This window comes from Anas platyrhynchos, chromosome 15 (assembly GCF_047663525.1).
Source record: "Anas platyrhynchos isolate ZD024472 breed Pekin duck chromosome 15, IASCAAS_PekinDuck_T2T, whole genome shotgun sequence".
NCBI classification, from domain to species: Eukaryota; Metazoa; Chordata; class Aves; order Anseriformes; family Anatidae; genus Anas; species Anas platyrhynchos.
The window spans coordinates 17,757,074-17,782,070 of record NC_092601.1 but is presented as its reverse complement, the minus strand read 5'-3'; the positions used below and the strand labels follow the sequence as shown (position 1 = coordinate 17,782,070).

General features: G+C 47.0%; 1 long non-coding RNA gene across 9 annotated transcripts; it reads left to right on the top strand.

Moving 5' to 3' along the window:
- LOC139998744 (uncharacterized) lies at positions 1 to 24,871 on the top strand. Of its 9 annotated transcripts, XR_011803608.1 has the most exons (6): positions 1 to 155; positions 1,235 to 1,304; positions 14,381 to 16,483; positions 18,790 to 18,880; positions 21,505 to 21,837; positions 23,064 to 24,871. It is a non-coding gene; the product is annotated as an uncharacterized lncRNA (long non-coding RNA). The 9 variants fall into 9 exon arrangements; XR_011803605.1 differs by lacking the exon at positions 23,064 to 24,871 and having other exon boundaries at positions 8 to 155; positions 21,505 to 22,047; XR_011803610.1 differs by lacking the exons at positions 21,505 to 21,837; positions 23,064 to 24,871 and adding an exon at positions 19,368 to 21,030 and having other exon boundaries at positions 8 to 155.
- Positions 24,872 to 24,997: the final 126 nt, after the last annotated feature.

The following is a 24,997-nucleotide window of genomic DNA, read 5'->3' as shown; positions in this document are numbered from 1 at the left end:
TTGCAGCTGTTAAAGGATCGGTTATATATGTGGCCAGGCAGCATGCTCAGGCTGCTGGAGAAGAGCAAGGTGCTGCTTAAGGCAGAAGGAGAAGAGTCCCTGTGACTGGGAAAGGAGCAGTTGTGGGCAGAACAGCATGGGGATGGGCCCTGATGGTGAGTAACGGTGCAGCAGGAGAGTGAATGATGCTTTCAGAGATTGGTGTGCTCTCAACTGAGGTTGAACCTGAACAATTGTTCTTGGGAAGGCTTTTTCTGAGAAGTGACAGCAGTTTGAGTCATTCATAGCCCTATTGAGGAATGCAGATCCAGTACATCTAACACTGAGCTGTGAAAAGCTTACTTGAACTGACTATTCTTTTCTGTTGGGACTCTCTCTGACTCTCACTGTCTAGATAAGTGAGAGGGGTTTCCATGCCCTTTCCTTTTGCTGTGCAAGAGGTGTGCAGGGGTCTGTGCTGGGAGGCTGAGACCCTCCTGGTGCAGAAGCATCTGGGTGCTGGTTTGCTTTCCAGAGGCAAAGCAGCATTGTAAGGGTGTGTGGGGTGCTGGGGGCTCTTCATGCTCACCATGCTGAATGCTCCCTACAAATGACTTTGAAAAATGCATTTTGAAAAAACTCTCTGTAAGCTACTGAGAGCTGCATAATGAAAATCTTTGTGTGTGCTGAAGTAACTGTTAGCTTGGGTGTTATTTTTGCCCGCAACTTTAGGGATTAACTCTCAGATTGTGTAAATGAGTGCTGCCTCCATGGGAGCCATGTGCTTTCTTTAATTGACGAGCTGTGTGCAAGGAACCTTGCCTTTGTGTCGCTGAGAAGGAAAGCAACAGCTCTAGACCAGTATGAAGACACTTTTCAGACCAGTATGAGCACACTTCTGCCCATCCTGGTGGGATGTCCTCATCTGCCCCGCCTGCTCTGGAGGATGCCTGGGTACCACAGCCCTCAGCTGGCTCTGTTCCTGGGGACCTCTTCCATCAGCCTTAGGGGGAAAGCCACAGCTGGAAGCACTGGCTTCATCTCTGGCTGCTTTCTCAGGCCAACCACTGACATTAAGAAGCATGCGATGATGCCCGAGGTGAATGACCCTGTTATCATGTCTCGTAGCCATCGTGGCTGGTAAAGGCTGGCTTTGTAGAGAGGAGGGGCATGGGTATCAGCTGGTCCTACTGGTAGCCTTAGTAGTAATTAATCTGTTAGACTGATACATGGGTTTTTATTCTTTCCATTTTAGAGTCTCTCAGACTACAAAGGAATCTGGAAGGATTTGATAGCTGAGTCTTTTCTTGTCGCAAGAACAAAGGGTAAGTAGCTATCTCTTTCAGCAGCCTAGAGAGGCTTCTAGCCAAGACTGAGAGATTAAGAGAAGCTACCTGGCAGGCAAGTTGGCTTTTAAAGGGAAAAACAGGCTTTTAAGCTATTGAGACAAGGGAGAGCTGAACCGAACACACAGAAAGCAGAGAGCGCAGCAGAGGTGTTTAATATGCTTTCCTGGTTGCAAGGGTAATGGAGTAGGAAAGAATTAGCAAAACCCCTTTGTTTTGCTTTTTGGACCCTTGTAGCATAACAAGTAAACGTTATGTAGTACAGGCATGTTCTAATTGCTCTTGATTGCTTCTGACTTGCTTGCTGTCTCAGCTATTTCGGTTGCAGTGAGGATTTTACCTCTCTAAGTGACCTCAGAGGCTCCTCTGGCTCCACCTTTATTAGCACATAAATATTTTAGGCAGAAGTGAGCACAAAGCCCAGGTACCTCCAGTTCCAGAAATGGATATAAGCCCAGAAGTGCCTGAGTAACTTTTCCATAAGCCCCATTTACTCTGTGCTGCAAAGTCACCCGGATGCTCTCGGGAGCACTCAGGTCAGCGGTGTCTGCGTCCAAGGTCGGAGGGAGGCAGCGAGGCTCCCTGGGGAAATCTGGCTCCAAAGGGAGACCTGCAGGTTGTTCAGCACTCTTGTAGCACAATGCTCTGCTCTTCAGTGGGGCCTGAGCTCCACATCTGCTGTGACTTTATTCCTGCCTGGGTTGGAGACTCCTGTTTCAGATCGGTGGCTGCTCTGGGAGCTCCCTGGCTTTGCAGCACTGTCCGTCTGCAGCCTCTCGAGAGCTGCCGTCCGGCTTGGCTGGCCAAGCACGAAAGCTGGCCTTGCTCAGGAAATCCTCCTAACCTCTCACTGTGCTCGCTTGGCTTCACCTGATCCTGAACAACCATGATTAGTTGCTGTAAGGGGTTAAAGCACCATCCCTCCAGCTCATTTCCCTCTTGTAGGGGAGCACGAGGAAACCGCAGCAGTTCGAATCCAGCCAACTGTGACCTTCTGCTGCTCAGTCACCTTCCAGGATGCTTTTCTGCCTTCCTTCACTGTCCTGGCCATGCTGCCACTGGGGCACAGACTGGGGAAATGCTGCTGTGCCTCCCCTAGCTGCCATCTCATGCTTCTGGGCTATTTCCAGTGTGGCTGGAAGAAAGGGCACAGCAGAGAGGTGCCCATGTTACAAGGATCATGCTGTGGCTGGGCCAGTGCTCAAGGATTTTGTGCAGAGATGAGCTGATCTAGCCAGGGATGGAGTGGGATCTTCCCCAGCCTTAATCCATGGTTTGAGCAGATCTAAGAGGCTGTGCAGTGCTTGCAACCTGCCTCCAAGGAGCACAGCCTGACCACAGTAGCGTTGAAAGCGGTGTCTTGAGCAGGAATGCAGGTGTCCCTAAACTGGCATGAGCATAAGCGTGGTGCTGCACGCAGCTTAGGTTCTGGCCTGAGGTTACTCAGCTTCATAGTGAGGGGGAAATGTATCTCATCTCTGTCCTACGCTGCCCCTCGCACTTTGCTGCTATTAATGCAAATGGCACTGTGCCTGCTGCAGACCCTCCTTTGGCTTTTCTAGGACAGCCTTGATTTGTGACAAAACACTTATTTGCTGCCCATTGGTGCTTCAGAAAACAAGCTGTGCCAAGACTGTGGGCACCAATAACCTTCAATCAGGAGGTAATTGCTTGTTGCAGCTCTCAAGAACATAGGTTTGAACTCTTATTTAAAGCATTGACGACTGAGGAAAGCAGGCTCCTCTTGTCCTGCACCTTCAGGACAGGAGAGGGCAAGGTCTGCAGCCTGAGCTCCTCAGCAGTGAGCTAAATCCACGTTCAGTGCCACAAACTGCCAGGTAAGATCTGGAAGGAGGTGTTACATCAATTAAAAGCTGGCTGCCAGGGGTTTGTGGGTGCTCCCTGGTCAGCTGCTGCAGTGCCACAACTCCAAAACGACTGCTTTCCCCTGCCTCATTCAAAGAGGAGGGATTAAATCCAGAGAGCAAACTGGTGTTTGCAAATGGTGAAATGGAGCCTGTAGGCTGCTCGCTAGTGGATGTTTAGGAAATGAAGACATTGGCTCCTGTTATTACGTGGGAATCTTCTGGGGTTTGTGCAAATAGGTCTCCCTCGGCAGCGAGCGCTGCACAGCCTCCTTGCTCTCATGGCCATCTAATTAGACTGCTCCACAAATCGTGTTTTCTTCAGAGTCATTTACATTATGTCCAACACGGCTAGTTAGTTTGGGGAACACTTATTAGGATTTAAAACAATGAGCTACTAATTATCTCTTGCTCCAGGGCTGAGTGGGGTAATGCAACCTTTTGTCTCTCCTCCTAAATGAGGCAGCTGAGGAGCTGTGCAGGGAGCTGGGCTGCAAAGCTGCCTGGCTCTCTCCTGGGACATCTGTATTTATGCCTTGCTGCTCTCCCTCCCATGCTAAGCTAGTGGTGGCTTTGATGCTTCTTCCACTGCCTCTTGCAGAAATCATTCGGCAAGAGGAGTTGTCCAGTTGTTCTGTCTGTGAGCAGGAGTGATTGCAGCAGCCACCCTGACCCAGGAGTGGGGCTGGCCTTGTTATGTGTCCTCTCTGCACAGCTGGCTGGGGGCAGTCCTCTTGTATGGTGTTCCAGAGACTGCCCACTGCTTCTTGGCTTACTCTAACATGTTGTACATAGTGCTTCTCTGAGAGACAAACCCACCTGGTCACGGATGTTTTCTTCCTCCTGTGAAATGAACGATGGCAGCATGAGGAGCTCCTCTATAGTAGGGTCAGAGCCATCTGTCCTCTGGGCAACAAAAGACTTTTTTTTTTGGAATGTCGCCTGGGCTCTGTGGGCCCTCCATGTTCCTCTCAGTGCTTAATTCTCCTACAAAAGCTGCCCTTTGAGAGTCTTCAACCTTGCATGCAACATCAGTGCTCAGGTTTTAATGAGGCAAAGGCTGAATTGTTTGGGCCTGCTCCTTGTGTAGCTGTTTGGTGTTGCTTAAGGTGCCTTATTGTAGGGCCCTTGGTTGTTCTGGCTTGTAGGCCATTATCTAGGGGCAACAGAGAAATAAGTCCACATCTCTGACATGAAGTCTGCCTGGAGTCAAGCCCCGCAGAGCTTCCTGAGACCTCAGCAGCATTGCCTGTGACCTTCAGCTAATGTGTCTGGTGGTGGGCAGCGGCCTGTGAATGCTGTGGCCTAAAAAAACAGGGGTTTTGCAGTAAAATGACAAACAGTGAATGGTTTTGTAATCCTGCTTCTCTGACTGGGATCTTCACAGTTTGTTATGAAATAAAAACTCTGAAATAGTGAATATTCTTAAACATGAGGATGGATGGAGGCTCCAGTGGCTGAAGTAGGGGTCAGTGGAGAGGCGCACCTTGCTCATGAAAAGATCAAAGTTCAGAGGCCAGCAAGTGTGTCCTGAGCATCTTCCTGCCTGCTGTTTTAGTGACCTTTCCTGGTGTTTTGTTTTATTTTCTTTACTGTAAACTTTCAGAGCAATTTTCAAAGCCACGATGAGCTGGTAGCAAACCGTGGCAACAGCGCTGAAGGTGCATCACGCCCTATGTGCCTGCGCATGTGAACTGCCTTGATAATTGGGCTTGTTCCAATGTTTGGATCGGTTTAATATTAAACTTATTCAAATAGTGAGGTCTCTTCCAATGAAACAGATTTACATGTGTCATTTTGCTCTGCCAGTCCAGAATCTCCTCGGCATGTTCTTGCTGTATTTGTGCTCCCCCTGTCCCACTGCCTGTCCTACTGTAAGCAGCAGCCCTAAATCAACTAAATCCACTCTTCTATCTGGGCATGGCCATAACTGCTGCTGTCACACATGAGAGCATCAAGTGGTGACCCCATACAGTGTGGTACAAACACCCTGGAGCAGACTCTTGCCCCTTAATGGCTTTAGGAGGAATTGGATGCTTCTCTTGCAGTGTGCACGGAAGGCCCCAAATTCACCATAGGGACCACCTCGTCCATGAGATGCTCCAAATGGAGTCAAGAATGGAGCATTACTCATCCTTAGCCCTATGAAATTGGAGCAGTTGGGAAATTTCAGCCAGATTGATGTCTTTATTTATGCTGAGTGGTACTTTATACCAGCCTGCTGAAGCAAATCACCATGATTAAATGTCAGAAGCCGGTTTCTTGTAACCTTTGGTAAGAAAACCTTCCTGTCTGGAGGAGTATTTTAAGGATGAAATACTCTCCAGTGCAGCCTGTAAGTTTAAACCCTCTTGAAATAAAATGCCCTCAGAACAGGGTTTAAATACAAGTTAGATGACACGCAGACAAGTACATGTCTCCTGTCTGGGAAGAACTTTGTCTCAGATGTGTAACTAAGCTGCTTTCATTCTGAAAATCCTTCCTCTGCTCCCAAATGGCATGGCTAGAAATTTCTCAGATGATGGTTTTCCAAAGAAAGCAACCTGTGGTCCTTTCTTGGTTGTCCTTGGGTGCTAATAGAACCAGGGACCTGGGCTTCATCTCGCCGTGGCTCTGCGGCCAGCTGCTCACAGCCTGACCAGCACTGCAGCGGCTGCTGCAAACACAAGGTGTTCCCCTAAGACTGTGGTGGAGTAATTACAGGGATAAAACCCTTTATGTGATGCTTTGTGGATGCAGATCTGCATCTGGGGGAATGTTCATGATGCTCAGGTCGCCTTTTGGGACCTGTGCCCACAATGCACTGAGGTTTATTGGGAGCGATGAGATCACACTGCCATTAGGAGCTGTTGGGAAGTGTGATCAATGAAAAGTGTCCCTGCTTGTCAACCCCAGCCCCTGCTGAGCCACCTGAGGAAAGGCTGATCGGTGAGGTATTGCTTTGGTTTGTCACCTTTTTTCTGTCTTGTTTTTAACGTTAGACATTAGGGCTGTTAGGCTTTATCACATCCAACTCTGTGAGTCGGTGTCTTCACTCACTGCTTCCTTAACACCTTACAAATGTTCTCTAGTCAACCAAAATCTCTTTTGCAATTTAACCTTCTATGATTGACCACTAATTGGTTACAATTTCTTGGTAACTAGAAGTCTACTAGTTAGAATAGATTTACCATCTCTCACCCTTTGTGTAGCCTTTCAGGAATCGAAAGCTGTATCCTCAAGGGCCACAAATATCCTCACCTCCATTAGCTCCAAGTAGGAAAAACAAACAGCCCAGTTCCTTACCTGTTCTCTGGATCTAAGTAATAAAAACACTCAATGACTGTCTTTACTTTGCAGGTCACACTTAAAATAGCTCCCCTAGCCTTTCTAGAAGATTAATACTTAGCGGAGAGGCACAAAAGCATTGCCACTTTCTAACAAATGTCTAAGACGTGACAGAAGTTGTCTAACAGGGACATCTTATTTACAGGATTAATGACGCTTCTGAGCCAGTTGTCTTATCTGGAAAGAGCTGCCTTAACAAAGGATACAGTGGGTGGTTTAAAAAGCCCCCTCAAAGCTGCCACGGTTGAGTTGCAGGCAACATGTGCTTTTAGATAGGTGAAAAGTAGGAAACAGGCTATCAGTGATAGTGATCAATGTTTAAAGACCATTGCTTGAGAGCAAGTATAGATCGGCTGGTGCCAGGCTGTTTCCAGGTGCAAGGATTAAATAGGGAAGAAAAGACAGTCGAGAAGCAGCAATAGTGTCATGGGAAGCATCTCCAGCGAGGGACGTGTTGCCTGTCAGTGTGTCTTCATGCACGTGCATGTGCAAATCCACCTCTCTCTTTTCCTAGGCAATAATGCCGCATTGATGGGTCCCTGGGCACCGTGGTGTTCCCCTGGTGTATCCGGCCTGCTGATCTTGCCTGCTCCCAGGTGGAGATCCAAGGGCCCATCCTGCTTGGTCTGTCCAGGTTTAACTCATTCAGCCTCCCTGAGTCTGCAGGATTAATCAGGGAATTTAACCAGAAGCAAAACAAGCCAGGAAGGCAATTAAGCTATTGATTCAAGATGCTGTTGGGAAGAAGCCTGCAGTCAGGCTATGCTAATAAAGCTACATGGATTGATCAATTGCTGTCAGTAATTTGGGTTTAGGCAGGAGCTTGTTTTCTGTCATTCAAGTCAAACTTGGTTTTGGAACATTTCCTTGTGAGAATTTGTGCAGCGATATCATCAGGATTGTGCCTGTCAAGGGGTGTTTGTTCAAGTTGTTGCTAAAATATTGGGCTCCCAGCACAAATCCAGCACTGTTCAATCATTAACTGATTCCAGCTCTTGTCTGATCACCATCTTCCCAGTCCCAAGCAGCTCTGCTTGGCTAGTATGGTCAACTGGCTTTTGGAAGGAGGGTTTGTCACAGGTAATCACTGAAGAACAGGCACTGTCACTGAAGGTCCTGCTGTAGATTCTGGGTGACGTTGCTGCAGAAAGAGGCAAAGAGAAGAGCACAGGCTTTGGCTGAGAAGAAACAGTAGGTGCGAATTGTGTTGAGATCCTGGGAATCCCTCAGTTACAACTGATCCTAGATCCCCCTGCTTATCTACTCCCTTCTTTGGGCTGAAGGATAGGAAGAAAGCAGTTTGGGTGTGCAGTCCCTGGGCCAAGTTGACAATCTCTTGAATTAATAATAATCATTCCTGATTAAGGCCAGGATGGCCTGATTCCCATCAGAGGAGCTTGAAGGATGCGGGGTTTCTCTAGCATTTAATGCAAAAAGACATTGTCAGTTGTATCATTCATCCATCTTGTTGATCAGGGTATAAAAAATGAGGTTTGAGAGGATTCAATAACTTTAAAGTGTCATCACCCTCCCCTTGCAGAGGGCTGCAGCATGTCCTGGCAGCTGAAACCCTCCTGGGGCAGGGCTTCTCCCCATCCAAGCTGGTGCTTTTATTTGCATTAAAACACATCATAAAAACATGCTGATTTTTACAGAAATACAACTTTTTGACAGCTAAGCTCTCCATTTGGACATTCATAAAGTCTTCTCAGGTATATTCTGTTAGCTGAAGAGCTTGTATGCCTGTTACTGAATTGAGACTTTGATGGGAAGCCTTAGTGTAGGTCTTTGTTCCAAGTGGGGCTAAAGGGGATTTCTTTTAACAGTAACCTAGGTTTCCTCCGGAATGGAAACTCTTGTGTTCACCCAGCACCAATGAATAAGTTGTTGGAAGTTCAATACAGCAGGGTCACATTTTTTTTTAGTGTTCACATGGGTGTAATACATAGTATTGTAAAGTAAATCCCTTGACTGCTCCAACTAATGTGCTCCAATTTCGTTGGCGTTTGGCCTACTATTTCAGAAAGGAAAATGTCACTGCTGACCTAAATAAGATTTACTTCTAAGAGGCTCTGGGGTAAGAAGCTGCCTCCATCGAAATCTAGAGGCAGTGCTTGCATGGATTAGAGTGGAGCCAGCTCCGTGTTTTCGGTGCAACTGTGTGCCAATTAAAGGTAATAGGCTTCCAGGACAGTGTAGTCAGTAATGAAGGGTAAGCCTCCAAGTTTCAGAAGGTCTGTTCTTAATGAGCCCTTGAAACATGGATGCATCAGGGAACATCTTGTGTCTGGGCTGGGACTGTGATGGGAACAGGTTTTCTAGCTTTTCCCATCCGAGCCAGAAAGAACCTGGGAGCAGATGCTGCCTTTCAGCTTTTGCAGCTGAAAGCAGAACCCCAAAATCTGGAAGGTGGAGTAAAAGATGTGGGGTTGATCAGAAAATTAAATATGGGGAAAAACGAGGGTGATATTTTCTAATCCTTCTGAGCAAGCATGAGGAAAAACATTTACTCATTTATCTTTATATAATATAAATGTATTTTTCTGGAAGGTCTGTTTCAGGCAACTTAATTTCATGCATTTGCTACGAGGCTTTGTTTCACAAGCTTGTTGGTGCTTTTAATTAAAGAAGTTCGAAGCAAGACACTGGGTGGAGAGAAAATATCCCCCTCTGCCTGAAAACCAACTCTTCAGGTCTGGTCACAATGTCGGGTGGCAAAAGAACTGTGAAAACAAAGGCTTTCGGTAACTTTAAAAAATAAAAAACAGGCATAGGTGAAACAAAGAAATGGGGAGTAAAAGCAATAATAGGTAAAGGTGGAGCAGACCTGAACTTAGCAGAAATGCTTGAGACTTCCATCTTGTATCTGTGCAACCCATCTTTTGTCTTAAAGCTGGTGGAACCAGAGCCTCTCCTGCAGCTCGAGGGCATGAGATCCCAAACTCCCAGAGAGCTGCTTCACGGAGTGACAGGGGCATGAAGCATGGAAATGAAGTAAAAATGAGGCTGGTTTGGGAGAGAAAGTGTGACGGCTCCTCTCCAGATGTGACAGAAAGGGGCCAGGAACACATAGCTGTATTTATCTCAACCCTTTCATTGGCTGGAACAAGTAGTATTTCAACTAAATGTGCTGCGTTTCCTTTTTTTTTTTTTAACCTGCCCTATGAATAATGCTTTGACCATTTAAAAAGCTGACATACTAATAAAAGATTATTAAATCCTGCCATTTCCTCTATAGAGCAGGAATAAGTCAAGGCAGACATGACTGTGGAGAGGGAAAGAAGGCTCCAGATGTGATGGTTTATTAAGCTTTTCACCCTCAGTATACTTAATATGTATGAGGCTTCTGTCACTGCCCTACTAACGCTGCTTTAGACCCCAGTGACAATAGAAAGGAGCCTGAAAGCAGAGAAAAAAGCATCCCTGGCAATGTCGCCTGTATGGGACGTTTCTTGGGCCAAGGTGATGCAAGGAAAAGGGCTGGGAAGCAGCCAGGGCAGCTCCAAGCCCCCAGCAAACAGCACAAGGTTTCTTTTGGTTTTTCCAGGCAGTCCCTTGTCTTACTGCAGGGGGGCTGGTGCTGCACCTCCTCCTTCCTGTGCCCTTGTTACCTGAGACAAAATGAAGTTTTGGCTGGAACACGTGAGCTTGCACCGCACAGTGCGTACCAGAAGGGGGGCAGCCTTGCAGGTCTCTCACCCTATTTCTTAGGGTCACGAACCAATTTTGTCTCATTTGACCCCCTCTTGCTCCCACTGTTATCCCACACTTATCTGTGGAACAGATTTTTTTTTGTTGCTGCCAGCACAACGCTTTGCAGATATTTCCTACTGGCCCTGACAAAACGATAATGCTGGCCAACAGAGGAGGCAGACAAATTTGCTGGCTAACAAAGATAAATTTAAATCAAATTATGCTCTTCCATCCTGCCACAACAACAAAAATTCTGCCGTGAACTCAGCCTTGCAGATTATCTGGAACAAACACAAAGTGGCCAGGGGCTGGTAACCCCACTAAGAAGGTTTTATGACCCCATTTCAGGTTGAAAACCCTGGTTTGAGAAATGCTGAGCTCTCTGGAAGAAAAGAGGAGGAAAAAAAAAAAACTTGCTTATAGTGGACTGAAGTGAAGCTTTGCTTAGGAAGATGAAGGCCCAGAGCTTTCTCTAAGGTTACATAAATGCAAAGTTTGGATGAGAGAAGGCAACAGCCTCCATGGCTTGCTGCGTATTGTGAGGAAGAGTGAGATTTGACTTCTGCTGGCTGTGATGAGTTTCCAGAGGTCCTGATGATTCAGATGGGCTCTGGCTTCTTCCTGCTCACAAAGCACTTCAGAGGAGGAGGTTGCTGCAGTATTTACGTATTGCCATGGTACCAGCTCTGTACTGTCCTGCAGGGTGGCCATGGGTCCTGCTCTCGCATCCCGTGGAAAGCTGCCTGAGCACCCTGGAAGGTGGCTGCAGAGAGCTGGAAGGAGGGAGCCCCTTCAGTCCCAGGGTCTCTGGAAGTTTGTTATGATTTTAAGAGAAAAAATAGGGGTAGAAAGTGCTGGAAAATAGGTTTGCTTTTGAAACACCTCCAACTTCTGTGGTGTGAGAAGAACCTGAAGGCCAAGCGCAGGGAGTTAAACACTGCTTGTGGCCCAGAGCACGGGGGATGATTCCTTCTGGCCAGGTCCCTGCTGCCCCAAAATGGATTGTGGCAGCCTCTCGTGGGGTTTCATCCTCACTTGGGCTGTGATGGCTGAGTGCTGAGTTCTTCCATAGAAAGCCTGAGGCATCAGCTGGAGGATGCGCTTAGAGGTGGAGGAGCTCCTTGTGCTCTTATCTCCTGGGCTCCTCTCCACCACTTCTCTTCATCTTTCAGCCTCCAGATCCAGTTGGTGCAGTTCAAGAGCCCACAGGAAGAGGGAGAGGCCTCTGGGGTGGCCGGCACTCCTCCCTACCTCCAGACCAACTCTTCTCTGTGTTTCCAGTCAGCTGAAGCTTTTTTAATAGATGTGGCTGAATTATTCATGGGGTATAAATTAGCTGATGGGCACTGTCTTTTTGTGACTGTTTATCATGCCCTTTTTTTTTTTTTTTTTCCTCCATGTGGGACGTTCACTGCTTAGAAATTTTTGGCCAAATCCATCAGTTTCCAGCAACTTGCTCAGACCATTTGTCTAAGGTAGGGGTTGGCCTTGGTGGTCTGTGCGGGAAGTTTTCTCTCTCCCATGGGGTGTTTTGTGCTCTCGGTGAGATAATGGCATGCAGCAAGTGCTCTTTCTGCAGGGTTAAAGCAGAAATAGGTACTGGGGATTGAAAGACTTTCTACCTTATCCTTGTGAGAATGAAACAGTGGTGCAAATGGCCAGGGCAGAGTCCTGAGGAGAGGCACCTTAATGGCATATGCACCAGTGCAGGAGCTTGTGTGTGCTCTTGGGCCTCTAATGCCTGATGCATGTGCAGAATGAAACTTGTTAATTCCATAGCTCTCAATTTGTCAACTTTAAACATCTTGTTGAGAAGACTTGAAAGATTCACATGCACATCTTGCTCTTTTTTTTTTCTTCAATAATATTCAAAATTGTTTTGAAAACTTAATTCCCGGTCAATGCTCTCACTGCTCCCCTCCGACCCTTCAAATTCTCTCCCCCTCACCCTCCCCACCTGGCTGCTGAGGCATCCCCCACAAAATCTCCCTTTGGGCTGTGTGCAGATACAACCTCTAACACTTGCTGTAAGTGTGCTTTCATTCTGGGGTTCTGCCAAGTGATTTCCCAAATTCCCTGTCCATGGGAACTATTGGGCACCTGCTGTTCTTGGTGGGGGCACAAAGCATTTTGCAGGGCTCTGTCCCCAGCGTGCCAGCAGTCAGCAGAGGTGCTTCTAGCCCTGTCTGCTCCTCTCCTCCCTCTGCCATGAAGCTCTTGGGTTAATTTTTCCATCTCCTTTTGATTTTATTTTTTTATTCCACCAAATTAGCTTGTTGTTGCACTGCCCGTACTTGTTAAAGGTCACAAAATAAATACTGTGCCACTGTCTTGTGTATCAAAGCTGCTTCCTACATTTGCTTTTCATGTGTTTTCAGACCATTAAAACTGTCTTCTTGCTCTTTGCTTTTTGTGATCAAAGCATCATTTATGCAGTGATCGCATGCTTTATCTCCCCCAGCAACTCTTGCTGCCTCCTGTGATGCTGCTCTTGGAGAACGCTTCCTTTTCTCCAAATGCTTTTCCCCTCCTCTGGTGGACCAGCTTGGGAGGGGAATGGTTCCGTGTTTTATAAGAGGGGGGGGAAATAGTAAAATAGACTTTATTTGTTCTGTAATGGGACTCCTGGTACCAGCATAAGCAGTTACCGGCTGTTTGTCAGTAAGCCTAGCAAACAGAAAATTGTCTTATAAACTGTTCTGAAAGGCTGAAAGGTCATAAAAAGGATTTAGCACTATCACAGGAGACAACTTTGTTTAAACAGTGTCATTAGTCTCTTCATAGGTCTTTTTATAGTGCTTTCTGCCGTGTTCGTTACTCTTGTCTCTTGGTTTGTTATTTTTTTTTTTCCCCTGTATTCGGTACTGAAGTCATGTCATCTCCCGAAAGCCACCGGGAGCAGAGATGGGCAGGGCGAGCAAGCCCAGGCTGGGGCTCTGCTGTGCGGCTGCTGGAAGTGGGGTCTCCAAGGAAAAAGGGTAAGGAAACCCAGGCTTATAAGGAACAAAAGGTGATGTACCTGGGGTGAGGATGCTCTGAGCCTTTTTGGATTATGTGTTTCAGAGTCAAAAATCCTCTGAGCTGTGTGGGAGGGAGCGATATGGGAGAGACCCCCCTGGTGCTCAGGGCTCATGTCAAGTTGTACAACCAGAAACCTTCAGAAGTCTTGGTTTTTGAAAACTTTCTCTGTTTTCAACAGCAAGAATGGTCCTATGAGGGGCAGGAAGCACAGGGTGGCTAAAGAGTACTCAGGTGTATGAAAGTAACTCAAGTCTGAAGCAGACCTTGGTGTAGGAAATCGGGGAGTCTCTGCAAAGAGATCCTGAAGGGGCTGGAGTTGGCCAAAAAAAAAAAAAAAAAAAGACAAATCTCTGTTGGCAAAATCTTTTCACAGATGTGTCATTCAGGAGTGGTTCACATAACTGAAGAATGGCAAACAGAGTACTCCGTATGAAAGGAGGAGGAAAAGCAATCCAGGCAGCGACTGGCCTTTCACAGTCTGCAAAGCTTTAGACAAATTGTGAAGGAAAGAATAATGGGATGAAAATAGGACTGAGTCCAATCCAGACTTACAAAGGCACATTGAACCTGCTTGTCTTGATATTTTTTTTGTTGGTAGGGGAACTGGTTTCCTCCACAAAAGAAAAATGCATTTCTTCTTTGGCTGGCTTTTGGTTAAGTAACATTTGGGGGATATTTCAGTGGATGAAGAGAAATGAATCATCTGTGCTAAAAGACAATGCTGAGGCACGAAGAAGTAAGTATTAATAGGTGATAAAATAAAAATGCAACCTGGAGAATGGGTTCTTAACAGTTGGAAGAGAGGCTTTTGCTGAGGGATGATGGGTTTGAGGAGACCTGAGCCACGAGGTCCCTCCGTTCCCCTGGCACCTCTGATGTGATATCTGAGCTGAAAGGGAAGGCAAGGGAGGATTAGCAGGGTCAAGTGATGCAAAGCTTGCTGGAATTGCACAGGTTTTCATGCAAATTAAATAGAAGAACACAAATATTCCTAGTGCACAGCTAAGGCTGTGTACATGGCTAAAATGACCTTGGTGAAGACCAGGACTGCTTGTGACAAGTGATGTCCTTCAGCAGCTCTGTCCGTGCATCTAATTATTCTTCTACGAAAAGAAAGAAAGATCCATGTCCCCCTGCCCATCTCTGCAGGGTTCTGCTGTGCTCCTGGAAAAAGAGGCTGCCAGCAGAGGGCCCCCAAAGATGGATATGTAGATCCTACAGAGGTCCTGAGAGAAGCTGCCTCCTGATGCTTGTCAGAGCATGCTGAGCCCCTTTTTCTGAAAGGAGAAACTGAGGCAGGGGGAGAAGATGGTGAGTGTCAGAGCAGAATGTGTCCTGTGATGCAGAAGTGAAATATTCTCTTGCTCTTCGCAAGCAATTGATTTGGTTTCATTTCCTCCTCGCAGACTCTTTTTCGAGGGCTTGGGGAAGCTTTTTGGTTTTCTCCTTTTGCACGACCAAAGGACACCGAGGTCCCACAGCAAGACATTTAGAGCCTAAATGTCCAAAAGCCAGTGGGGATGTTTCAGGTGCTCAGCTCATTGCCCCAGAACCGTCAGGGGAGAGATGGAGACAGAGGTCACCATGCAGCAGCCACCTCCTCCCGGCTATATCTGTGGGGCTGCAAGTATGGGTGGTGGAGCAGGAGGATCTGCTGACTTCCTCCATCCTCAGCCAGGATTTGGGGCTCCTCAGTACCTCACAGTGCCCTCAGTAATGCCAGGATGTGGCCCTTAGCCTGATACCCAAAATATAGGCACTTAACCCTGCTGCAGCTTGGATGCCTCCGTGTCCTGTGTTAACACCGACTTGCTTTTTGCTCTTAGAGGTGAAGGCGTCCCTGAACTACGTGTGTTTGTCTGTTCATACGTCCCAAGCTTTCTAGACAGCTCCGATCAAAAGCAGTTTAATGCACTTCAGCCTTCGCGAGTGGAAATTTCCTCCACCTACTTCCAGGTCCTCAGGGTTTCCAAATGTCAAGTCGTCAACTGCAAATGTTATCTGAAAATGCTTAGCAAGTTGCAGTCCGTTGGCATCAGTCAGTCACCAAAGACAACCGGCTTGTTTTCTTGCTCTTCTCTTTAATATTCCCTCCCAGCAAGGCTCTGGAGACGTCATTAGGAGCAGTGAGCTCCTCGGAGCCGGGCTAACAACCGCTGAGTAGGTTGTTTCTGCGTAAATAATTTGCTTCTTGGTTCCTCTCCGTGCCCTGAGCTGAGGGCGGTGGTGGCTGCTCAGCAGAGAAGGTGCCGGCCCCAATGGCTCAGTAGCACATGAGGACACTGCTGCCCCTGATACACCAAGGTTTCTAGAGAGACAGGGTGCTGGGAGAAACCCCACAAAGCCCCGCACCAAGGCAGGATGCCCCTACACAGAGGGATGTGTCCTGGTCTGTCTGCATGGCTGGAAAAATTTGGGTTGGCTCCAGAGACCCAAAGACCTCCTGGCATGGCACTGGCTTTGCACAAGATGCTCCAGCGATGGCATCTGCCCATTGGTGGCTGCTCTGTGGCAGTGGCTTTGCACCATCCTGACCCCCGTTGTGGACCTCAGCTTCACCGTTGGCTGGGGCTGGATGCACCAAGACAGCAGTGTAAAGAGAGAGAGGGAGGAATGGTGCTTGTGGCTCTGCCAGATAAAGAACCCACAGAAATAACACAAATGAAGCTGTGATGGGCTCTGAGCCCTGTACTCCACCTCTGTGATCAACTCAGGAATTTGGGTGCACTGAAGTGGCTGTGCTGGGCCAGAAATTGGCTCCATGGCAGCTTTCAGTGCAATAATCCACCCCCCTTATTAACATCCTTTTGTTTGTTTATCCCCCCAAATTTCTCAGTGGGGTCTGGTTTTCCTCCTCTTCCCACCGCAACCCCTCTGCATTATTAAAAAGAACCATCCCATTAAATGATCTCAGAAAACAACCCTGAAAATTGTACCTCGGCCTTAAAATGAAGGGCTGAATATGTCCCTGAGAGCTCCTTATAGTTGTCACCTGAAAATAATAATTCTAATTAGCTTCCATGCCTGCCCTTGGGTTCAGCCTAATAAATCCTAACAATCGGGAGCTGATTGAAATACATCCTTTTGAGTTATTTAAAACAACGAGTGCTTCACTCCAAGGGAACAGTTAACAGCATTGAAGGGTCACCCACCAGTAGATCCCCTTATAATGAACAGGAGCAAGGCTGGAGGAGCAGAGGTCTGATGTTTTCCATGGGGCCACAGGGATGTGAAATGCTGGCACGTAGAGCAGTAAGAAAACCTTAACTAACAGAAATGTCTGCAAATCTTCAAGGCTTTGGGGTGGTTGTTTTTTGTTGTTGGTTGATTTTGTTTGTTTCCTCTGAATTGTTCTGGTAGCTTGGGTTTGGCCCTATCCAAGTGGCTCACTTTCAGGCTTGCGGGAGGGCTCGAGGGAGCCTGGCCACAGCCAGGACGTGCCCGCTTCTCTCCCCACATGGGCACAGCTTGGGGGGGAATAATCTGTTGTATCCTGTGTGATGGGACATGCTGGGAATGAGAACGAAGTTACAGATTCAAGTGAGATAAGAAGCGGCTTTATTCTTGTGAATTACCCAGATGGCAGCTAATGTGAAAGCAAATCTTTACATACTTCAGCTGCTTTGTAAATGCCCTTTTTTCCCCTCCCAGTATATATGCTGCACCTTTTATCCTATAAATCACCACCCCTTTTGAATTATCAATTTTTCAGCAAACTGGATTTCCCTTAACGGGGGAAATCTTGATGGCAAAAACACCTGCTTCTGCTAGAGCCATTTCTCCTTCCCCACCTCCCCATACAAAGGCCGGAGCAGCTCTGCTTTCATCCAGCAGCAAGGCAGGATGAGGGGTGACAGCGGGGCCGGGGAGACCCTGGGTGCACCCCGTACTGAGCTGTGCAGCGACACCCACCTGCAGCAAGCACTTTGTGGGCTGGGACACGTTTGCCAAAAGCATCCATCAGACGAGCACAAGAGGCAGCTGATAGTGCAGCCTGGGGTGGTCACCCGCAGGGATTTCCAGCAGAAATCAACCTCTGTCTCTCGGTGCTGCCGGGCATCCAGGCTGAATTATTCAGAAATACGTCCTTCTTATGCATCTCGAGGTCTCTTTAGCTGCTTTCACCGCGCTGTTCTTCGTCCTGCAGATAAGTTTAACCTATTGCTTCTAGCTTGTTTGCTCCTTTATTTACTTGCCAGTCTCTATAGGTCTATAAATAAGAACATTTTCACATACAGAGCTAATGGAAGGGCAAAGGTGAGCTGGAGGTGGACTTTTAACATTCATTTGCCTTTAGTTTGCGGAAGACTTGTGCTCCTGCTAAATTTTTGATACTGATTGAGCCGCATGGCTCCCGTTCAAGCTAGCAAGAGCCTTACTTCTAAAAGCATACACTGTATTTTCAGGCTTGCATATGTCTTTTTGTATTTTTCCCACGTCTGTTGGAAACACGATGGTGATGGAAAACTCCAGCGTGTCATCACAGGGTTGTCCCTTAAGTGAGACGCTGGAGCCTCCGCTTCTTAGTTACCCAGCAAAGACATTTAGCCACCCTCCTTCCCTTTAGGATTCCCTAAATAATCCTGAGTGTTGGAGATGATGAAGAGGGGGTGTCCTTCCCCGGGACAGCGAGCTCAGCACCCCGCTGTGTGGTTGTAGGGCCACCCCGCAGCCCTTCGGGGAGCAGAGAGCCAGGTGTTTCAGGCAAGGTTTGCAAACCAGGACGTGACTGCGCCCGGCCTGCGCCCGGCACGTGCAGCTGTTCGGTGTCTACGGCGCGGGATTAAAATAGCCAGCATGCCCCTCGTGTCCCACAGCTCTCCGCTTTGCCTGCACAAAACCCCAGAGCAGCAGCCCTGTTGTGGGCAAGCCCCACACCAAGGGCACCATGTGGCTCCTTTACCAGTCAGGGCTGATATTGGGGACCCACAGAGTGCTGCTGTCTGAGCTGTGCCCTCAGAGCTGGTTGTGCAGTTGTTTCAGCTTTTTTCGGGGGTGTTAGCAGAGTTTCACAGGAACGGTTTCTATTTTTGCTGAGCGTTTGGTCTAACTCTTTCTAACGGTCCTAAAGCAGTTACTTGTTTAAGTCGAGTTGCTTAAAGAGGCCTTGACACGCTGAAGTTTGGGCCTTACAGCAATAAAGTCTTTTTAAATACTGCAGAAGCTGAAATATTTATTTTTGGCTTTGTTAGCTGCCTGCAGTGATGAAAGGATTCTTTCAGGCAGCTGTTCTTTACATCTTGTGAAGTCTGCTGCCCCACGAAAAGGGAGCAAAGATGCTCTCCTGACCTTCAGATGCTCTCTGTGGGTTATGCCTTCAAAAAGAGCCTCCCTTTGCTGACCTCCTTGGAGCTGGAGACCACTCACCAGCTTAGGCTGTCATCCAACGCGCACTGCTGTCCAACGAGGAGAAGCTCATTTTGTAATTAAAGCTTTAGGGAATCTGGATCTGCTCCTCTGTTGCAGGCTTCTTGTGTGACCCCAGATAAATTGTTTGGGGTAAAATGTTGTCTCTGAGGATGTTAAAGGTTTTGTTTTCCTTATCTCTGCCTCCCCAGGCTGTCTGAGGAACACAGGCTCTCAGTGCTGTGGACAGCTGTGGGTCTACGCTCTCACCCAAGACCTACAGAAACCACCTACAGAATTAAGGTAAAGGATAACAGAAGCTGGCAGAAGGGCAGGTGGGCTCGTGTGCCCCCCACAAAGCAGCAGGGAGGGGAAATCCCAGAGCTGGGCTGTGCTGGACCTTGGTGGGCTCATGGTGAGAGGGGAGCAGAGCAGTGCTGATGTCCCTGGGTAGGGCCGAGGGCTCCGGGCTCAGTCAATCACAGACGAGCTCGTGGGATGCTGAGCACCATGCAGGGGCTTTGGGCAGACAGACACGTGCTGCTACAGGTGCTTGGGCTTTGATTAAAGACCATAAAGCCACGGCTGCTGCCTCACCAGGCAGGGTGGCAACACAATAAATCAAGATAAAATCAGCGGAGCGTTAAACAAGCCATGAGTGATTTACAATAAATTGTGTAAAGAACATTATAGGAGTTTCATAGCATGAGCAGGATGCAGCACTGCTTAGTTCTTGTTTCCTGTAGCATTTAACAAGATCTTTGGCTCATCACTGTCCTTCTGCACCTAGGACAGGCAGAGGAGCCTGGCCATGCCATGCATGGGCATCACTCTCACTACCTGCACGCGTCCCAGCTGCTGCAGCTCAAGGATTTCCTGCCTGATAGCTGAACCTCTACAGCAGTGCAATGTTTGGTCCCTTCGGCTTCACTCCCTTACCTTGTGCTTGCCATCCAACAGTTGTCTTTGAGGGATGGAAGAAAAATGTCAAACCAGTTAGTGTGTATAAAAGGCATCTGCTTGCTTCCCCTCTGTGGACACGTAACAGTCCCAAATTAAGTTATTGCTCATGCAAAGCATCTTCTAATATATTCAACCCATACATATTCTGTGTATATCCCCATGTATGTTAAGTTCTCTAATATATTCAGCTCTTCAACATCATCATCTTGGGTAATTCATATTAGCAGCTATTTAAAGGACTTTTGTCCCATAAGATTCGGTTCTTAGTGCAACAAAGGTTATTTTGTCCAGTAAATTAGTGAATCTGTACCATCAGCAGTTTGCCTTGGTGATTTCAAATATTCTGTCGCACCATAAATGCATTTACCAACAATAAAATCAACTAGAATAATTTTACCTCTGATGGGGTCTGACCTACAGTGAAGCCCCTTAAATGAACAAATTAATTTTAATTAATTTTAAAACTACTCAGGTAGCTCTTTGGTTAAATTGTTTTATTTCTCTTTAATTTTCTGTTGTCGTCTGAGTAGAAGCATAAATTTTCAGCAAGAAATCAGACTCTTGGTGCAGTTCTAAAGCCTCAAAGGCTGCAAAAGTGTTTTCTTTACTGGCAACAAACTGAAGAGTCATTATTTTTGTCTTGTCTTGCCCATCTAATAAACAAGTGGCAATGCAGCAGGCTTGGGCAAAAGTGGAGCTTCTCTCATTCTCACTGCATAAGGCTACGGGGCAATCAGTGACATTAGGGGACGTGAAATTCCAGATCTGTGAAAGGAAACGCTCTTGCTGAGGAAATCATGGCCATGGTGATTGCTTGTAGCAGGAACACTCAGAAGGCAGTCAGGAAATGGAGCTCAGGGACCAGTAAGCTATGCGAAGGCAGGGCAATGAGCAAGCAAGCCATGCTGGCATGCCTTTGGGTGTCTACTCCTGCAGGGAACACACATCTGCAGCTCTTGGGCTCTCTGACACTGGTTCCTTCTCACTGAGCGGGTGTCCACATCACGGAGACAACGAAGATACTAAGCAAAGGTGGAATATGGAGACTAAACCTGTCTTCCCATTCAAAGTTGTATCTTTCAGTGATTTTGGGGAATTTTTTCAGGAAAGCACCGCCTGTCGCTGCCAACCTGGTAGCTCCTCTTCTGCCTCGCTGGGGTTGTTGGCTTAGAACTAACTTCTTCACGTGGAAATTATTTTTAACAAATATTATGGAAATATTCTATTTGCAACATGTGTTAAAACCATAAAACATGAGAAGGCAGTCTTGAGCGCTGTATTTTTTTTTCTTCTCAAGGACTTGGAGAATATTTTGCACAGTTATTTTAAACAGTTTTTATATTTAGCAAGTCTAAACATGATATGAGAAGTAAATAAATCAAAGCGGCAAACACAACGGAAGAAAGAAAGAAAGAAGCCACAATGCAGGTTTTGAGCCTGTCCAAAATGTGTGGGTTTGAAATATGCTCGCTCGGTGATGTATTTAAAAATGCTGCACATTCAGCCGAGAGACTGGAAAGAGTGCAGGTGGGCGAAAGGCTTTGAAGGAGGGTAGCCTTGTGCTTCTCTAACACAGTGCTGAAAGTTGATAGGGGACATTTTCTTCTGAAAAATGATGTTTTTCTGGAAGACAAAGCATGAATGGCAGAGTCAACTTCAGAAGCATCGTGTGGAGCCCTGCACCAGTCTTTCTCCAGCCTTATTCTCAGGATTTAGGTGGGACTTTGTACTCTTCATGTGGGCCTCCTGTTGGATTTCTTAAGGCTCGGTGACCTAGAACCTAAACGTTGCTCCATAAAGGCATTAAAACCTAGTGTGTGACCTTGGGGAGGGGGGCAAATATTCCCTAAATTGCTGTTGGTGAAGAAAGAAAAATTGTTTTTTTGAAAATCAATGAAAAAATAGTTTTCATGCTCAATTATCTTGGGGCTTGATGCAACTCCTCTCTCTTCTCCCACCCTCAGCCTCACCTGAAACCACTGAAAGGAATCACCAAACGTGGTGGTGTGTGAATGAGGCGCCTTTGGATGGCTCCATGTCTACTTCAGCAACTTCTGAATGAACTTCAGCAACAGCAGAATGATTGTGGACATCAGGGCTGCTGCTGTGAGGATCTCCAGGAGCTGAAGACAATAAAAAGAAAAAAAAAAAAAGTCCTAATCTTGCTCAAATTCAAACTGATAGAAGGATTTCTGTGGATTTTGATGGAAAACGGAGCAGGCTCCAAGTGGGAAGGACTAAATCCCACCATCAGCCAGGGTGACATAAGTGGTTTGCTGCAGGGAGGGCTGGTGAAGGTATGTCGAGTGCAGGGGAAGAAACAGCCCTGCAGTAAGTAAGGGTTTTCTTGTGCTGGGGAAATGACAAATTACTGGTGAATTTGAAAGTCATAAAAGTAAAAATGTGATGTTGGCTGGGGACCTATTTATCTATCCATTTTAAAATGCATTTTAACATCCGTGTATTTTTAATTAAAAATACATTTTAGCACCAGCACAGCCAAACTACCACCGTGCCAATCTCCTTTTTTGGAAATTTCTCCTTGGCATTTTGAATTTATTACAAATTCATTGTTTCTAATACAATTTTTCCCCTTCTCTCGTCAATTTATTATCTGTTTTTCATTTCCCTTCTCTTTTGTTAATCTTTCTAAATAACTTTAAAGTGGTCTTCCATCTATTTAGCTAAATGAATTCACTCCGCAGATACTCATTATTTTGAGGATGATTTATGCAAGCACTATTAGCTAGATTGTTCCTTGTTTGAAGGTTTTTCTGCAATCAGAAAACCCAGATTTGAGTCAGCTAGAATTAGATCCAGTAAAAAAAAAAAAATTACATAAACTATTCAGCACCTCTGTCAGACTTCATGTATAAGAGGTCAGCTTAATAGGCATAAAAACACAAAGAAGCTTTTGGCTATGGGTCCGACCTACCGATCTCATCTTAGCCTGGGAAACGCTGGAGCATCAAACCCCAAAAGTCATATCGGATTTTTTTTTTTCCAGCTGATCCTCACAACTCTGTGGGAAGAGGCTGTGTATCACGTACAGTCACAGACAGGGCATTAAGCTGTGCTACGCCGTTTGATTTACTGCCCGGGTTTCATCTGACAGTGCCCCGCGATGGCACACCCCGCGCATTTCATGGATGCTGGCAGGGCTCCGCTTGGAGCCTCGCTAGTGAGCAGGGCGTGTGTCGTGCAGGGGATGCCTGGTCCTGCTTTCATCGTGCCCGTGACCTTGAGCAAATTGATTTTCAGTCCCGATGGGTGCCACCGTGGGTGTCCTTCGGATCGCTCCTGGCTCAAGGCGCAGCATCTGGGAGCAGAATTTGGCCATCCTCCCCGAGCAGGGATGCTGCAGGGCTGGGGATGCTCCTTCAGCGGGGTTGCCAGAAGGTTTACAGCCCTTGAGAGGCTGCAGGCAAGTTTGGGGGAGGAATATTAAGTATGTTGGCTTTATGTAGAATACCTGAGACAACTTGAGGATTTTCTCTTAACATCCTGTCTTGTCTTTCTGCAGCAGCAAATGGCAGCTTCACCCTGAAGAGCACGGATTGGGGAAGATTAGGCAGGTGAGGCTGGGTGTCCACAGCCCACGTGTGAGCTGTGATGGTGGGAGCAAACCTGGTTTGCCTGCAGCTGAAGGCGTCGTGGCTGCTGGAACTTCAGGAGCTCCATGAGTTTGCCCTGCTGAGCTCCCACCTCAGTGAACACTAACCAATTCCTTGGTCTGCGAGGGGTTATCTGTGTGATTTTGGGGCAGATGTGCACATCTCCAGCCTTTCCACCTTGCATGCAGCCTGGAAGACACCCAGGTGCGTGCCAGTGGGGGATAATTTATCAGGGCCAGCTAAGAGCATTACACATCCCATTAAGTCAGCTGTGACTTTGCAAGCCAAGTGCCCATTCAGGGTGTACTGTGTATCCTCACACCAGTATTGATCTTAAAATTTCTGGTGGCTTATTAATGAAAGCAAGGCTGTGGCCAGATCCTTCTGACTCGTGTAAAGCTGAGGAAGCCTCACTGCTGCCAGCACAGCTGCTGGAAATGAAGCTGGATTATAGGGAGCAAAATCTGCCCTACTCCTTCCAGCCACTACACAGGGTTAGGCAGGAACTATGGGAGGAAGAGAATGCTTTTGCCAACAAAATGTTGTCTCTCTTTTGCCACAACCACCTTTGGAGTTAATCCTGATCCTTTGGAGAACAAGCCAAAACCCCCTCTGAGGCCAGCATCGGGCCTACTTTTTGCCAGGCTTCTTCAAAATCCTCCCTTCTACCACAGAAGTCCTCAGCAGCCATCACTGCACGGAGCTTATTAAGAAGGCTCTTGGCTTTAAATACTCTCTCTCCATCAGGCAACAGGTTAAGACCTGGAAAATGCCAGGCCCTGTGTGCTCTGTCTGGCTCTGGGAAGGATGTCTGCAGCCCACGACAGCTCCGAGCCTCCGCCCGCCGAAGGACAGGAGCTGGAGCTTTGAAGAGGGATTTGTCAGTCGTGGCAGCAGCATCCCCTGACACGGAGCTGGAGGGAAGGCATGGGGGAAAGTTTATTGACTGGGTAGCTTCTGCCGTTGGGAGAGGGTCAAGAGGTGCTGGTGGCTCTCAAAGCTTGGCCTCTCCTCCCGCTTCCCGGTTTAGGAGAGCTCCTTTTGTTCCTGCAGAGGTCATTTTCTTGCGCGAGATAATTTATGAGTGGAAGATGGTTCGCTCAAGGAGAACTACACCAACTCACACACAAATCTTCCCTTCCCACAGTAATTTATGATTTGCCCTAATTAGCTGGTATAAACGTATGGAAACTCCAAGTGCAATCTCTTCTTTGCAACGGTTCACGTTCGCCTCGCAGGCTGTGTCCTGCTTGTCAGAGGCATTGTTTGTTCAATAATAAAATTGCCACATACTGTTAATCACAACCTGCAAACATCTAATAAAACAACCATTGAAAGTGTGTATGTAAAACCATCTCTTCACTAGCCCCATTAGGCTCGGCTCTTTCTGCTTTGAAGGCTGCATGACCTCCCTTTTCAATCAATTCCCAGTTATTAACCATGAAGAATAGCATTGGGAACTGCATTTGCAAATTGAATGTGGTGGGATATAATGAACTCACTCTTTTAAAAGATTCCAGTGGAGGGGAATGTCTCTAGCTAACATTTTTAATCTCTCTTTTCCCCCCTTCCACCTGCAGGACGTGCAGATAGAATTTGCAGAATCTGAAATAACTTAAAAGAATAAAACTTCCTAAGCAGAGTTTAAGGGGACGGTGCCTGTAACGACTTTCTATTATCTGTTTATTCTGATCCCCCCGAGCTAAGCCCTTGAGAAGATTAGCTACTCAGCTAAAAATCACTGCAGTTCGCAGAGCCGATCTTTATTTATTAAAACGCTCCGACCTCTACCTCGGGCTTATACATTTCTTTATTAAAACTAATGAATTAATGCCCCGGAGGC